Genomic DNA, 16,036 nt, shown 5'->3' on the forward strand with positions numbered 1-16,036 from the left:
CTTATCTCTCCCAAGTTCTTCCTAGGCCACCTGGGTCTGGTGCTTACCTGCCCTGTTCTCATTAAATTGAGATTAATTCTGAGCTTTCGTAAAGCATAATAAATTATTTAAGAATCGACATTTTTACAGTCACATGAGTGCTGTGATGGGGAGGGGACAATATCCCCGTGAGATGTCTTGATAAAAATAGTAATTTTTGACTTGACATGGTGACTCAGGCCTGTAATTCTACCTCTTTGGGAGGCTGAAGTAGTAGGATCACTTAAGGCTAAGAGTTTGATGCTGGGCAACATAGCAAGGTCCCATTTCTACAGAAGAAACTAGGAAAAAAATTAGCCAGGTGTGGTGGTGCATGCCTGCAGTCTAAGCTGCTTGGGATGTTGAAAAGAAATGATAGCTTGAACTTGGGAGTTCAAGGCTCCACTGAGCCATGACAACACCAACGGATTTTTGCCTGGATGACAGAGCGAGACTTCGATTCTAAAAACAAAAATAAATAAATAGTCAATTCATCCCATTTTTCTTGTTCTTGCTCAGCCCTATTTAGTCTGGACTTTCCTTACTTTTCACTCACATTATGTTTTCTTCTATGTTGAAAACTCCTTGTGTTTTTCTCTTGCATTGAAAACTTTCCTCATCCAATGCCTGTCTAAATCGTAATCAGTCTTTCACATGCCTAAACTTGTCTCATGAAATGCCTTCAGTTATACCATTAGGGAAGTTTGATGATACCATAAAACTCAGTGATGCTTTATTTATTTTTTAATCTGTTATTTTTACTGTACTTTATTTTGAATATCTTCCTCTGCTGTATCTTCTGGTTCACTAATCCTTTTTATTGCAGCATCTAATCTGCAATCACTCTCATTCAATGTAGTTTATTTGTTTATTTTAAAAAATTGTTTTAAAGATGTGGGGTACAACTCAGGATTAGGTATATAAGTGGTCATCATACAGGCAAAACTTGGCCTACCCTGGGTCCCCACTTTGCCTGGTTTAAAATCATGTTCCCTTGTTAATGTTATGTGCCTCCCTGCCTCCCCTGGAAATTTCCAGCTACTGCCAAGCTCTTTCTTATAGTACAGCACAGAGACCTGAATTGGCTACTTCTGGTACCAGTGATCAGTTTTACTTCCAGTGTCGTTTCATGCATAGATGATCCTGGCTCTTGTCTCTAAGACACTGACACAGAGGGTGGTTGAGTCAGTTGGTGGGACGAAATGGAGCCAGCCAGGATATAAAGTAATAAGAAAATACTTGAAGTTGAACATCTAATTTCCAAGATTCCTTTGCACCTGCCTGGTCTGGCACCAATCAAGGAATGAAAGGACCTTCAGGACATAGGGAGGTTTATGTCCAGCAGTTCCTCCTCTGGTGGCAGGTTCATATGCATCCTGCTCACCAATGCAGACCCTTGCTGAGCTCAGAGTCTCAGGGCCAGGCTTGTCCCCACACCTTGGGGCTGGGAAGGTTGGTGGGACCCTGGAGCAGCACCTGTACAGTGAGAAAATAGGCCAAAGAGAAGAAGGGTCTAGTCCATAGCAGAGGTACCCCGGATATTGCTTCCCAAAACCCCGGTCCGGGCAGGTATCCCCAGGCCTTTTTTATCCCCGGGTCTGGGAAAACTGTCCATGGTGCAAGTCCATGTGAATCAGGGGCTGCTGCAGGAGGAGGTTTGTGGTTTCCAGAGAAGGGTCAGCCTCAAGTGATCCAAGGAGAAAAGAGAACCCTGCTTATCCTGTCTCAGCCCACAGATTCTCCTTCACTGCTCATATTATTGTCTGGGCTCACATATGGACCCTAGACTGTGTCCTGGCCTTAGTCCTAGGCTGGCCAGGTCATGCAGAGTTCAGAGGTGAGTCTGTGTGCATCGTGACTTTATTCTACAGGTGATAATATCAGGTTATCACAGGTGCAATGTCCTTCCCTGGACCATAGTTCCTGACCTGAAAAGCCCAGTCCAAATTCCTCCCTTTGATGAATGCATGGAGGATTTAAGGAGCCACTGAGAGTCTAACAGGCTTTGCCCTTTGTGTGACCTCTCTAGCACGTGCTAGGTTTGTGTCTTCACATACTCTGTGTGTCCTAAAGTTCAACTACAGATCCGGACTTGAGAAATGGATGACAGTTCAGAGGTTTAGACTCTTGGAATTTGTGGGTGGAGAAGAAATGAAGTACCTATACCAGTCCTGGGGAAATATCAGGATTATACAGCAGCCTGATGTGTGAGACAAGGAGCAGAATTTGTACATTAGTGTCATGGACGATGCAGTAGTTAGAGAAATACACACTTTCTTCCAGGTCTCAGGCTGTGAACACTGACTGTTCCTGCATGTTAGCATCTCCCTGACCTCCAGGTCCACACTATCCCCAGGTGACTCTCTGTAGCTCTTGATGGCTGCTCCACATTGGTTGCTGGAAACTTAGAAGTGTCCTTAGTCCAGGTGTAGATTCAGAATCTGCTTTTCAGGTCCCAATTTCCAGATCGATACCCCTCCCTGCCTCAAGACCAGGCTCGGGTAACTCAGTTTCCCATAAAGGTGTGAAAATGTCCACTGGTCAGACAGCAGACAGGGCCCACCTGAGGACTCTCTGCACCTGTCTCTGGGATTCTGGACATGGAGGTGTCAACAGGGCTTGGAACTGGTGGCCACAGGACTCAAGGACTGGCTGTTATAGGTGCTGGCTGTGGGTGCAGGGTCAGCAAACTGGTGGTGGCCACTGAGCCAAACAGACACAGGAACTCATTCACCCAGAAAATTTTTGATCTGATACCCTCTGGTTTTGCCCACATGTAGTCTTAGGAATTCAGCATGAACAAGACACACCCTGCATGAAGTCGGTTTCTCTTCATGTGTATGTGGTGTGCAGTAGACACACTGGGTTTGCAGTACAGCCCACAAATTCCACCACCTTCTACCTTAACATTGTCTTCCATGGTAATTTAAAAGACAGGTACCTGCCTTTCCCAGGTCTCTCTCACAGGAGTCACTCTGTGACCCTGCACTAGCCAATGGAATACATGTCCATGAGTTGAGATTGTTCTCGGGAACTTCTCATCTTGTGGTGACTAGAATCAGATTAGATGTGTGCTGCACTTTTCCTCTTAAATATGTACGTGATGGGGAGCTGCATCTACCTTCCTGAGGTCTTATGTCAGCAAGAATGAAAACAAAGAGAACATGATAGAGTTAGTGAAACAGAGAGTTAGAAAGACCCAGGTGCCTTCATGTTATTGCAGAGTCTCTAGGAAGCCATAAGTGTCTCACTTTCAACTTGCTTTTATTCTGGCTGTTTGTGACCCTGTTTTTTATTTGTGTGTTATTGCAGTTAAAAAATCTGATCAATTAAGAAAATATTTAACACAAATAAATCAGTTAGCACAACTAATGATAAGGAAAGATCCCTACAGTGATAAATGCTATGCAGATACTTAATAAACAATGTGGACAGCTCAAGGAAGGCAGTTCATGGTATAATGATATCCCAGGGGATTCCACTATGGAGGAGTAACTCTGGAACACCTCTCAGTACAGAGAGAAGGAATGTGGGGAGGGACCATGAATTTAAGGACCTGAAGGACAGTGGCAACCTGAAGTAGGTCTGGAAGTTACACTTGACTCATCCACTGTGATATTTAAATTAATGAAGAATTTTGAGGACCCTGGTGACACGTAGTCGGATGTGATGAAAAGGAATTTCAGGGTAATTTTTGTGTTCTTTATTGCTGCTGATCACATATGGAGATTTCCTGGATGGTGCTTCAGGACAAGGACAAGTAAAACCAGGTGGGGCCTGTTCACCTTCTTGCCCTTTCCTGGTTCACCTGCGACTGAAGACTGTTGGCGGAGCAAGTAGTCAGCCCTCCCTCTACCCCGTGACCCTCCTTGCAGCCTTGTGGGGACCCACAAGGCTGCCTGTGTCTCTGGTCCCATGAGGGCTGCCAGCACTGCTTTCTCTGAAATTCTAGGGTTCTGTGATCCATGAGCACAGAACTTAGAAAGTACCCTTCACATGAAGGGAAGGAATTTAGAGAGATAGTGACAATGTCAAAGTCACTTGGGAAGGAAGAGAGAAAATGGGAGCCAGGGGAGTCCCTAGACCCATAATAACTGCCTCCTCAGGGTGCACTGGGACCATTCTGGGCTAGGGGATGGCCTGTAAGAAAATTCTTAGCCAAATTCCTGAGATCCTGATGGAGGAACCTCTCCCCATGTTTCTTCCACCTGCCATGGGGTGGACTGCTGCACTCAGCAGGGAGTAGGTTAGGGCCTGGGAGGGCAGCCAGCTCCCTGCCCCATGTGGGGCTGATCAGAAACCCCAAGAATGAAAAGACCTAGGTAAGAAGAAACTAGACCAGCCTTTCACAACCGTTATTTCTGCAATAATCATTAAAATATCACTTCAATCTTCTGGGTCTGGTGCATAAACTAGCATGTATTCACAGGTCATGTTCCCATTGCCAAGCTATGTAAATTGTATGTCCAAGAACCAAATTTAATTGTCAATTCTATTTTGGAGATTGAATGGCATTTTTTTTCCTGTATGACTCACTTCTCTAAAAATAATACATCAGTTCTCATGCCAAAATGAAGTTCTGATACCTAAAGAAAGCTCCAGTTTTTCTCTCTGGAAAATTCTACTCTAGACATTTAAAAATTATCCAAGAAATTTAAAAACAAAGTTTTTAAGCAATAAGTCACAAACATCTGAAAAATGAAGCCAAATGCACAGTTTTATTCTGTGTTTGGTAGAGAGATTTTCTTAAGGAGGGATATATATAGGGGCTAAGGATAAACTCGGGAGGCCCATGGTCCTACATATGTGCTGGTTTCTTAATCTTTCATAGTCCTGTGTTGGTTTAAAAAGTGTTATTGTTGAAACTAAAAATAAGGAATGGATTTATCTCTTGGATGATAAACCAGGGCTTGTGTTTGTGCCTTATGGGCTGTAATTCTGCTAGAGACAGGATGTGCATGGACATGTCTCCTCTTTTATGGGACCCAGGTGGCATTTGTTTCTGGTCACACCTGGGAGCTGCATGGACATGACATCTCATGTGCAGAAGGTTGACTCCTGTCCTCAGACACCCACAGCTGGTCTGTCCAGATCTGAATGTCTCATCCTGTGGTCTCCAATCCTTCCTCTAGTGACCAAGTTCTCAGGTACAGAAGGTTAGAGGACAGGTCCTTCTCTCGCCACAATCTGTATGTAAAAGGAGGGATAATGTTGTCCTTAGTGCAAGAACCAAGCTCTCATTTCCCACCCTATGGACCTGTGCATTGATCTCTGTAAGGACCTGGATTAAAGTCACAAGATATGTGATTTTAATGAATGAAATACTTGGTAAAAACTAAGATTCAAATGAAAAACTGGCATGCTTCTTCTGTTGTTTGGCTGCTCAGAGGATGTGAGAGTGAGACGAGGCTGGGGTGGGGAGGTTCTTCTCCCACTTTTCCATATGTCTGTGTCACTGTGAGTCACTGAAAGTTGTCCCCACTACCATCATAGGCAGCACAGTAATAGTCAGCCTCGTCCCCTGCCTGGGCTCCACTGATGGTCAGGATTGCCATGTTCCCTGATTTGGAGCCAAAGAATCTCTCAAGGATCCCTGAGGACCAGTTGCTATCTTTGTAGATGACTAGCACAGGGGCCTGGCCTGACCTCTGCTGGTACCAGTAAGCATATTTATTTCCCAAATTATCTCCAGAGCAGGAGATCCTGGTCATCTGTTCCAAGGCCACTGACACTGAAGGTGACTGAATTACTGCATAGGAGGCCACAGTGACTGCAGGGAGAGAAAAAAAGAGATAGGTGATGAGGAATCTTCCTCAGGAGATTCAAATGGAAAACTGGCATGTCTGTGGGAGACCCCAGTGCTTCCTGTGCCACTGGTTCTGGGCTAGTTGTCTGAGGTCCCATGTGGGTGACCTAGGACTGCTTTCTCTGAAATTATAGGCTTTTATGATCCAGAAGCACAAAACTCAGGGAGTTCACTTAACAGAGAAGGGAAGGTGCTGAAAGGGGGAGGGATAATCCCAAGGCAATCTGTGGAGTAAGAAATAAAAGCCAAAGAATAACCTCTTCCAAGTTGACTGGGACAAGCCTAGACTAGGGGAGGGCATGTGAAAAGACCCTTATTAAAAATGTTTGGGCCGGTTTCGGTGGTTCAGCCTGTAATCCCATACCTTGGGAGGCTGAGGTGAGTGAATTGCCTGAGCCCACGGGTTCGAGACCCACCTGGGCAACTTGGCGAGCCCTCATCTCTACAATAAGTCGAAAAATTAGCCGGGCGTGGTAGCACGCTTGTAGTTCCAGCTACTTGGAAGGTTGAGGTGGAAGGATCGCTGGAGCCCAGCAGGTTGAGGCTGCGGTGGCTGGGAGTGGCCACTGCACTCCAGTCTGGGTGACAGAGTGAGACTCCAACTCAAAAAAATAAAAAGTTTGGATTGTAATGGAGACGCTTTTTCCTGTCGGTTCTTCCATATGCCTGTAGGGGGCGGTGTTGCACCTGACTTGGGAGGGTCAGGTTCTGGGAGCAAGGCCATCCATTCATGGATGTTTGGGTTTATTCCACCATTTTGGCTCTTGGGTACAAAACTGTTATTTAATATTCAAGTACATGTCCTGTGTAGTTCCCTGCACTAGGTCAGGCTGATCAGAAAACCCCAAAACAAAATAGTTTCGATTAGAAGCAACCAGAGTGACCTTTTCATGTTTTGTTGTTGTTTTGGTTTTGTTTTATTTGGGGTTTTTTTGTGAGGTTTTTTTAAATAGGTGTCTCACTCTGTGGCCCAGACTGGAGTGCAGTGGCCATATCATGGCTATAGTAGCCACAATTTCCTGGGCTTAGGCATTCCTTCAGCTTCAGCCTTCCAAGAAGCTGGGACTACAGGTGTGTGCCACCACAACCACCTAACATTTTGATTTATTGTAGAGACAGGTCTCGCCATGTTGCTCAGGCTGGTCAGGAACTCCTGAGCTTAGGCAATCCTCTCACCTCCACCTACCTAAGTGATGGAATTACAGACTTGAGCCACTGTGACTGGCTCAAATTTTTTAACACTGAAGTAATTTATTCACCAGTATATGGGCAGCTAGCAGACTCCCTGCTTAATCTAATCAGTCAAAAGTAATCAAGATGGCCAAAGGCAGTGGCCCAATGACAACACCAATCTCTTTTCCAATTTACAGATGTGAGAAAATTTTATAACCTAAAATCTCTTACATCAAGAAGTGTTCTTAAAGGAAAGTCACTGCAAAAACATGGCAATTGAAAAAGGCAGGGTCAGTCACTATGGCTGCTGCTATTTGTAGATAAAGTTTTACTGACACTCAGAAATGCTCTTTTACTTAAGCTACCTTTATGTGACAATTGCAGAGGGGGATAGTTGCCAAAGAAACCATGTGACCAGCAAACACTAAAATATTTATAATCTGGCCTTCATGCATATGATATACCCTGAATCTTTCCCCATCTCCGCTTCCTCTCAGGAAATAAAAAATAACATTTCATCCTTGTTTGGGACCTTCAGTAACTTAAAGATTTTGAGATTGTAGTAGGATTTTATTTCCAACTATTTCTTGGAGCAGGGTCAATAAAAGTTGATTGGATACTGAAGGAGGAAATAGATTTCCACAGATCTAGTCAGCTCATGGTCCCATTTGAAAAGTCTTTGCCAGATGTGGAAAATGCTGTTAATAGAACAGTACAGCATGGCTGCAGGTGCTCAGAATGCACCATTGATTCAGAAACTGAGTTCTTCTCTGTTCCTCTCAGACAACAGGATCAGAAACAGTGTGCATTCACATGAAAAAAGACAACAATGTATGTTTAAATTTTATTCCTCCAGTGTCACCCTTTTTTCCCTGTCATGATATGGCCAGCAGTACTTGGATCATCTTAACACCCAGTTGAACGTCCCAGAAGAACCCACCATGGTATAGTACAACGATTTGAAGTGCATATAAGAGGAGATATATTGTAGAATTTGGTGAAACCCATGTACTCCAAGAATGGAAAATAAACCCTAAGAAGAATCACCTCCATATGAGCAGAAATGCTTGGAGTCCTGTTGTTTGAAGCATGCTAAGCATCTCCTGCAAAAGAAAGGACTCATTATTACAGCCTAACTTATCAGGAGAAAAGAAGGAAAAAGCATGAAGTCTGTACAGTCGCACTGTTTTTTCTGGAAGCATTGTAGTTCACACATGTGGATATTGCTCCAACCCAAATTTCAGACATAAAGCAGGTTGCTTACTGTCTATGAGTCCCAGAGCAAGTCTACAGCACGTGCACGTGGGATGTAAGTGTCCCTGCTGCTTCTACCATCAGGCACGAATTGGTGATGGGAACAGACGTCTTGCATTTACAGCAAGCTCCCATAGAAGATACCAATGTAGACCCAAGGGGTGTTTTAACAAGGCCTTGCCATTTTAATGAAATTTATGCGCCTTTTGAAAATGTTAATCTGTCTCTGCTGGCCCTGAGAGCCACGTGGCCTCAACTTTCTCATGCACAGCAGGACCCATAGACACCCAGAGCTGGTCTGTCCAGATCAGCACGTCTCATCCTGAGGACACAGTCCTACAGGGTTCACAATCCTTCTTCTTTAATCAAGTCCAAGTTTTCAGATGAGAAGGTCAGAGATCAGGTACTTCTCCTGTCACACTCTACATTGAAAGAGAAGGAAAAAGACTGTCACCGTGTCTGGAGACACTTCCCATCCCATGAACCTGTGTCCTGCTCCCTGCAGGGAACTGGATTAAAGTTACAAGATGTTTGGATTTAAAATGAATGAAATGATTGCTGAAAACTATTCAAATGGGAATCTGACATGCTTCTGTTATTGCTTTGGCTGCAAGAGAAACCATCTGAGTGAGTTGAGAGCAAGGACATGGTCATTGCTCAGGGTGTGTCTGAAAGTGAGAGTCAAGTTGGGGTGGAGATGTTCTTGTCCTACTTCCCCTTCTGTCTGTATCACTTTGAGTCACTGAAAGCTGCTCCAACCACCATCACTGGTGGCACAGTAATAGTCAGCCTTATCCCCGACCTGGGCTCCACTGAGGGTCTGGGCGGCTGTGTTCCCTGAGTTGGAGCCAGAGAATTGCTCAGGGATTCCTGAGGGCTGGTTGCTGTCTTTGTAGATGATCAATACAGGGGCCTCGCCTGGATTCTGATGGTACCAGTGATCATATTTATCTCCCAAATTATCTCCAGAGTAGGTGATCCTGACTGTCTGTCCCAAGGACACTAATATCAAGGATGGCTGGGTCACTGCATAGGAGGCCATGAAGCCTGCAGGGAGAGAAAAATAAAGGTGAGGGATGAGGGACATTACCCAGGAGATCCCTCGCCTTCTTCTCCCTGGAGATCCCTTGTCTTCTTGCTGTGGACAGAACTTGTCCCCAATCATGACCTGGAAAATCTCCACAGATTCCCTGTGGAAACAAAGTTCCCTCTCCCAAATCAACCTCAGCCCCAATGGCCCATGGGCTTGACTGGTTATGGGGCCATTGAACAAATGAGAAAAAAGGACCCCTCTCCCAGCAGGTGCAGCCCCTAAGGCTCTCAATGCAAGTGAGCACCAAGTGAGGAGTACACCAATAGCCCTACCTCCTCCAGCAGGTTTATGAGCACCCTGCAGACCATAGGTAGCATACTGCTGAGCTCAGAGTCAGAGCCAGGTTTGTCCCCACATCTGGGAATGGGTGAGTGGCTGAGAACCTATGGTAGCACCTGTGCAGTAATCCAGGAGGCTGAGGAGGAGAGGGGTCCAGGCCATGGTAGAGGTATCCCCTATGTTGCTCCCAGGGATATGGCTGTGAAGTTTATCTTAACCCTTAGTTAGAGAGAACAGCCTGGGATGCAAATCAGTCTGAGTCAGAGGTGGATGCTGGGGGACCGCTTTGTGGTTTCCACAAAAATATCCAATCCCAAGAGACCCAAGGAGGGTAGGAGTGCCCTGTCAACACTCTCTCAGGTCACTAATTCTCCCTAACCTGCTGACCATACAGTCTGTGTTGATAACTTCACCCCTAGATTGTGTCCAGGCCTTCTCTTCTGGGCTGGTCAGGGCAGAGTTCACAGGGGGAGTTAGTCTGTATTTTCTAGGGAACTTGGAGTTCTTCCAATGGAATGTCCCTTGGCCCTGCCAAGTAGCTGGCCAGAGAGGTATAGTAATGGCTGTAGCAGCATTTGGGTCACCAAGCACTTCCTTTGGTTACTCTGGCTCAGGAGGGAGAGGGTTCATGTTGGTTGAGGACTTTAGAGTTGTCCTGCCCCTAACTGTATGTCAGGGTTTAGATGTCTGGTGTCATCCCTAGCTTCACCTATGGAAGGAACCTTCTAGAACCCCTCTTTATCCTCACTGTACAGGTGACAGCATTGTAAGGAATACAATGATTTATTTTAAAAATGAACCCTGAGTCATGTTTAAATACCTTTTCTGAATCACTTCCTGCTGCTTTATTCTCTTTTTCACAGACTTTCGCTTTTACGTTCAAATTTTGGAGGGAACCAATCAAAATGAAATTATGTAAACCAATCAGCAAATAGAACATGTAAACAAAGGCATTTTCTGCAGATCTAAACCAATCAGCAAACAGAACATGTAAATAAACTACATGACCCTTTTGATATGTGCCATGTAGACCAAGTCTGGGAAAAGGTTGTGACCCCTATGGAGCTCAGTATATGGAAGATCAGGGGAGGGACTAGCATTCTAGGCTACAAGTATGCTAACTGTAACAGCCCCAGTGTGCCTGCCCACCAGACACCCAATCTTGCAAGACCACTATTTAAGCAAGGCTTATGCTGGTTGCTTATCCGTGTCCATCCTTTGATTTTGGACAGGTGAATTCATATATCACAGCATGAGGCCTGGGTAGATCAGAATCCACTCCAGAGCACAGTTCCTGAGTACTAGAGCCAGAATAAAATTCCTTGGTCATTGCACATGGAGTGTTAGAAGATCCTTGTGATGCTGCGAGTTTCTGCCCTTGGGTGTGATCCCCTGGGGAGGTCATGGGTACTGTGCCTCAGGATTTCCTGTTCTAGCCACCAAGGGCAAATTCCATTGCAGCATATTGATTCTGGCTGGTGCAAATTGCTATGAGAACACCTGAGGTTGGCAGCACTCTTCCTCACCAAACTGCCCAAGGCTAAGTCCAAGAATGGAGAAGACTAATCTCCATAGCAACCTTTCATTCTCCTTGGAAACTCTTCTGTACAGCCTCTGCACAACACAGCTGAATTATCCCAGGGTTAGGAGAATCTTTCCCAATTCCTGCTGGGGTAGCTAATCCTGCAAACAAGTGAGAAGCTTGAGTGTTTTTCTTCCATACCTTTCTAGAAGACTCAAGATGGAGAGAAATCGTGGGTAATTCCCATAGACTCACCCACCATCTATTTCAGATGGCTACTTCCAGAGCAGTAACACAGGCCAAACAGAAGGCCCTCAAATTCTGTTTGCAACTGTATGTCTCCTGCCAGCACCATCTTCTGGCTGGAGGTCAACTAGCAGAACCCATTACATTGTATGTAATACCTCATCTTTGGGGATGGTCTGATACCAGACTCAGGTTAACACTACTATTCAAGACACCCCACCCACTCAGAATGCCTTGAACCTCTGCAGGCAGCTAAAATAACATTACCACAGCTGATAAGTGAAAAACTCACCACACTAAAGTTATGTACAACCAAAAGAACTCTGTAGTGACTATGATAGTCCCCTCTAAAATACAAATAGTAATATATGGTCTACCCAAGTGACTAGTATTGACAAAAAGATACCAAACTCTGTAAAATATATTGTATTAATTTTATGTTTTAAAGATGTGGGGTAAAATTCAGGGTTGTAGACAAATGTTCATTATGCAGGTATCCCTAATTCCCACTACTGCCAATCTGTAAAATATTTAAGATTGTTTATTCTTGACCCTTACTTGATGATTTAAGCCCAAGAAAACCCATTGTCAGAAGGCTGAGAGAACGCGTGTCCACTGTAATTGAATGATGGCTTGATTATATACATTTAGGAAGGCAAAAGTTACAGGAAACCATAAGTCAATACATGTAATATTTTCATTGGTTTGCCCCAGGAAGGAGGGCACTTCCTAGTGGGGACTTGCAGGTCACAAGTGAATTCAAAGATTTCACGATGGGTAATTTTTAGTTTCTGCCTATGGAAATTGAGAAATCAACAGAAGAGACGCTTTGTTAAAATAAGGGGATGAAAAATTTCAGGTTTGTTGACATGTAGATGCAGTCTTAGATGCAAGTAGGATATATAAATGTCTTACAAGGCTCACTGGAATCTGGGAGTCCATAAGAGATGGCCTTCCAGGGACATAAACTTTCTTTATTTGTTATGTGATGTTAGGCCAGAGTCAGGATGGAAAGGATCCTTCAGGATACAGGGTAATAGGGTAATAGGACCCTGCCTGGTGACTCCTCACCAGTCAGTGACTCTCCAAGTCATTTAGTTAAGAATTTTCTTATCCAGTCCAGCTTCAATGGGCAACACGGGGATAAAAAAAAATGTGGTACATATACACAATGGAATATTATTCAGTCATAAACAAGGAAAAATATATGGACCTTGCAGCAACTTGGATGGATTTGCAGTCAATCATACTCACTGATTTATAACAGAAACAATGAACTGAGTTCCATATGTTCTCACTCACATGATGACCTCAATTAATTATAATGCTATAAGAAAGTGATTGGCAGTAGTGGAAAACAGGGGAAGGGGGATGGGATTGGCATTGAGGGAAACTGCTAGGGGAGGGAGGGGCATACCTCATCAACAAGGGTACCTGCATGATCAATATTTATATACCTAAACCTGAATTGTACCCCACATCTTTATAATATATATACATATAAGAATTTTCACAAGAAGAAAATTAATCCTCAATAGGAACCAGAAAAATAATTCTGACAATATGAGAGTAAACAGAGTACTTCAGCATGCCCAAAAGGCCACATTAATTTTTCAGTAATGGACCTTAACCAAAATAAAATCTTTGGAATTCCACAGATAGAATTCAAAAGGTTGATTATAAAATTGCTCATTTAGATTCAGGAGAATGTTGAAAACTACCACAAAGAAATGAAAAAACTATTCAGGACATGAATGAAAAATTTTCTAAAGACAATTTAGACACTTTAGACAATTCTTAGACACTTAAAAAATTAAACCTGAGACTCTCACAGTATGACCTGTTTCATTGTCATCTGGCAAACAATTCCTCATCAAAACCCCAAGTGCCCATGCCATAAGAGATAATATAAGCAAATGGGTCTTCATCAAACTGACAAGCTTATGAAGAGCCAAATAAACCATCAAGAAAGTGGAGACACAGCCCACAAACTGGGGAAAAATATTTGCCAACTGTATGTCTGACAAAGGCCTAACATCTAAGATCTACAAGAAACTCAAATGTGCCAAAAAGAAAAAAATAAACAATCTCATTACAGATATAAATAGACACTTCTCAAAAGAGAAGATATAAATAGACACTTCTCAAAGGATATAAATAGACACTTCTCAAAAGAAGACATATGAGCAGCCAACAGATACATGAAAAAAAATGCTCAGCCTCACTAGTCATCAAATAAATGCAAATTAAAACCACACTGTGATACCACTTAACTATAGTCACAATGACCATAACTAATAACTTAAAAAACAACAGATGCTAGAGAGAATGCAGTGAGAAGGGAACACTCCTACACTGTTGGTGGCAGTGTAAACTAATAAAAACTCTATGAAAAACACATTGGTGATTCCCAAAAGATCTAAAAATAAACCTTCCCTATGACCCTACAATTCCCTTACTGGAAATATAACTGCAGGATCTCAAATTACTCTATGAAAAAGATACCTGCACACATGTTTATTGCAGCATGGTTGGCAATAACAAAAACATGGAACCAACCATGTTCCCCATTGAACCTGGACTGGATTTTCAAAAATGTTGTATATATACACAATGGAGTCTTATCCAGCCATAAAGAAGATCAAACATATGAATTTCACAGCAACTTGAATGAATTTAGAGTCGATCATATTCAGTGAACTATCACAGAAACAAAGAAAAAAGTAGCATTTGTTCTCACTCATAAGCAGGCTTTAAATAATTATCATAGTACTATGAAAGGGATTGGAAGTAGTAGAAAACTCTCAGGGGAGGAGGGGTGGGATAGGCAGTTGAGGGAAACTGCTAGGGGAGGGAGGGTCATACCAAAGCAACAAGGGTGACTGCATAATCAATTTTTGTATACCTAACATTGAGTTGTACCCAATATCTTTATAATAATAAAAAAAGAAAGTTCAACAATGTGCTCCAGACCAACCATGCTGCCCACTGAAACTGGACAGAATTAAAAAAATGATGGCTTGTGTCCCCTGACCCACTTATTCATTCAGGTGGTGGGGGTGTCACTTCCAGACACTCCTTCATGAGGTGGCTTCACTCTGAGAGGCCAGAATGTACCTCCAGAGAAGGCTGGGAGATGGGTGCAGCCACTGAATGGTGACTCCAAAAGCATCTGATACAGGCTTCATTTCCTACTGATGTGTATATCTAGTGTTCAAATTCAAATCCATCACACTGGTTATAAAAAAAGAATGCCTTTTTTTCTTGTTGGGTCTGAGTCTCACTCTCTCACCAAGGCTGGAGTGAAGTGGCATGATCATGACTCAGAGCAGCCTTGAACTAGGCTCAACTGATCCTTCAGCCTCTGCCTCCAAGTAGCTGAGATTACAGTCACGTTCCACCTCTCCCAACTATTTTTTTTCTTATTTTTTCTCACTATGTTGCCTAGGCTGGTTTTAAATTCTTGGGCTCTAACAATATTCCTGCATTGGCCTCCCAATTGTTGTGATTATAGGCCTGCTCATGGCTTTGTCCACAGTCCTTCTGGGGCTGGAGGAGGAGGATACCAGCAGAGGCGGGGTTTGTGTCTCACCTCCTATCTGTCTGCATCACTGTGGTTAATACCACTGCTGTCCAATGACTGACAATAATAGTCAGCTTCATCCTCGGCCTGGGCCCTGCTGATGATCAGTCCGGCCGTATTCCTTAATTTGGAGCCAGAGAATCGCTCAGGGATCCCTGAAGGACGGTTGCTATTGTCATAGATGACCAACACAGGGGCCTGCCCTGGTTTCTGTTGGTACCAGTGTGCATCAAATATTCTTATGTTGCTGCCCTGGCAGGTAACCCTGACTGTCTGTCCCAAGGCCACAGACACGGCAGACAGTTGAGTCAGCTCAGAGGACATCACAGAACCTGCAAGAGAAGACAGGAGAAATGAGTCTGGAAGGAAGTTCTCATCCCTGGAGCATCACACCCTGCACCAAACACCTTGTGGATTGGAGGTCAGGGCCAGGCTGATCCCTAGTTCTGTAGGCACTGAGCCCCAAGAGAGAGCACCTGTGCAGAGAGTGAGGAGCGTGAGCATGGAAGGTGTCCAGGCCATGGTAGAGAGACCTCAGAATTCTAACTCTGAAGCCACAACTGGGGTGGACCTCCATGCCACTCTTATAGGATGGAGAGTCTCTTCATGCAAATCTTGATTCTTCCCTCTTGTAACATTGTTGGGTGGTATCCTGGTGAGGATGCAATGCAAATCTCTTCTCCCTTCTTCAGTTTGTCTGTCTGAGCTCTTGTCTGAGTCCTGAGCCTGAGGGTTTCGTGTTGACAACTTCCCAAGTTCAGAAGGGCTGGGTGTGTGTCATGAACAGAGGGTTAATTTGACTTAGTAGAAGGATCCTCAAAGGAACCCTCAGTCACACCCTCTGAACTTAAGCACTACCAGGGGGCTTGGAGTTATTAGGTTTCTAAACCAATACCCAATGTCCCCTGCTGTCCACAGGAGGAATTCCATCCGCTATGTATCACTAGCTCATACCAAATGACTACTACATGCTGGATGTTGACTCTTTGTCCACGAAGCTTAAAATACTTCTTTTTTGAACACTTCAGAAAAGTTTACCAAATCCTAAAAAATGCACTGAAA

The sequence above is a fragment of the Carlito syrichta genome, unplaced genomic scaffold (assembly GCF_000164805.1).
Source record: "Carlito syrichta isolate Samal-C Ts95f unplaced genomic scaffold, Tarsius_syrichta-2.0.1 Scaffold315379, whole genome shotgun sequence".
Taxonomy (NCBI): domain Eukaryota; kingdom Metazoa; phylum Chordata; class Mammalia; order Primates; family Tarsiidae; genus Carlito; species Carlito syrichta.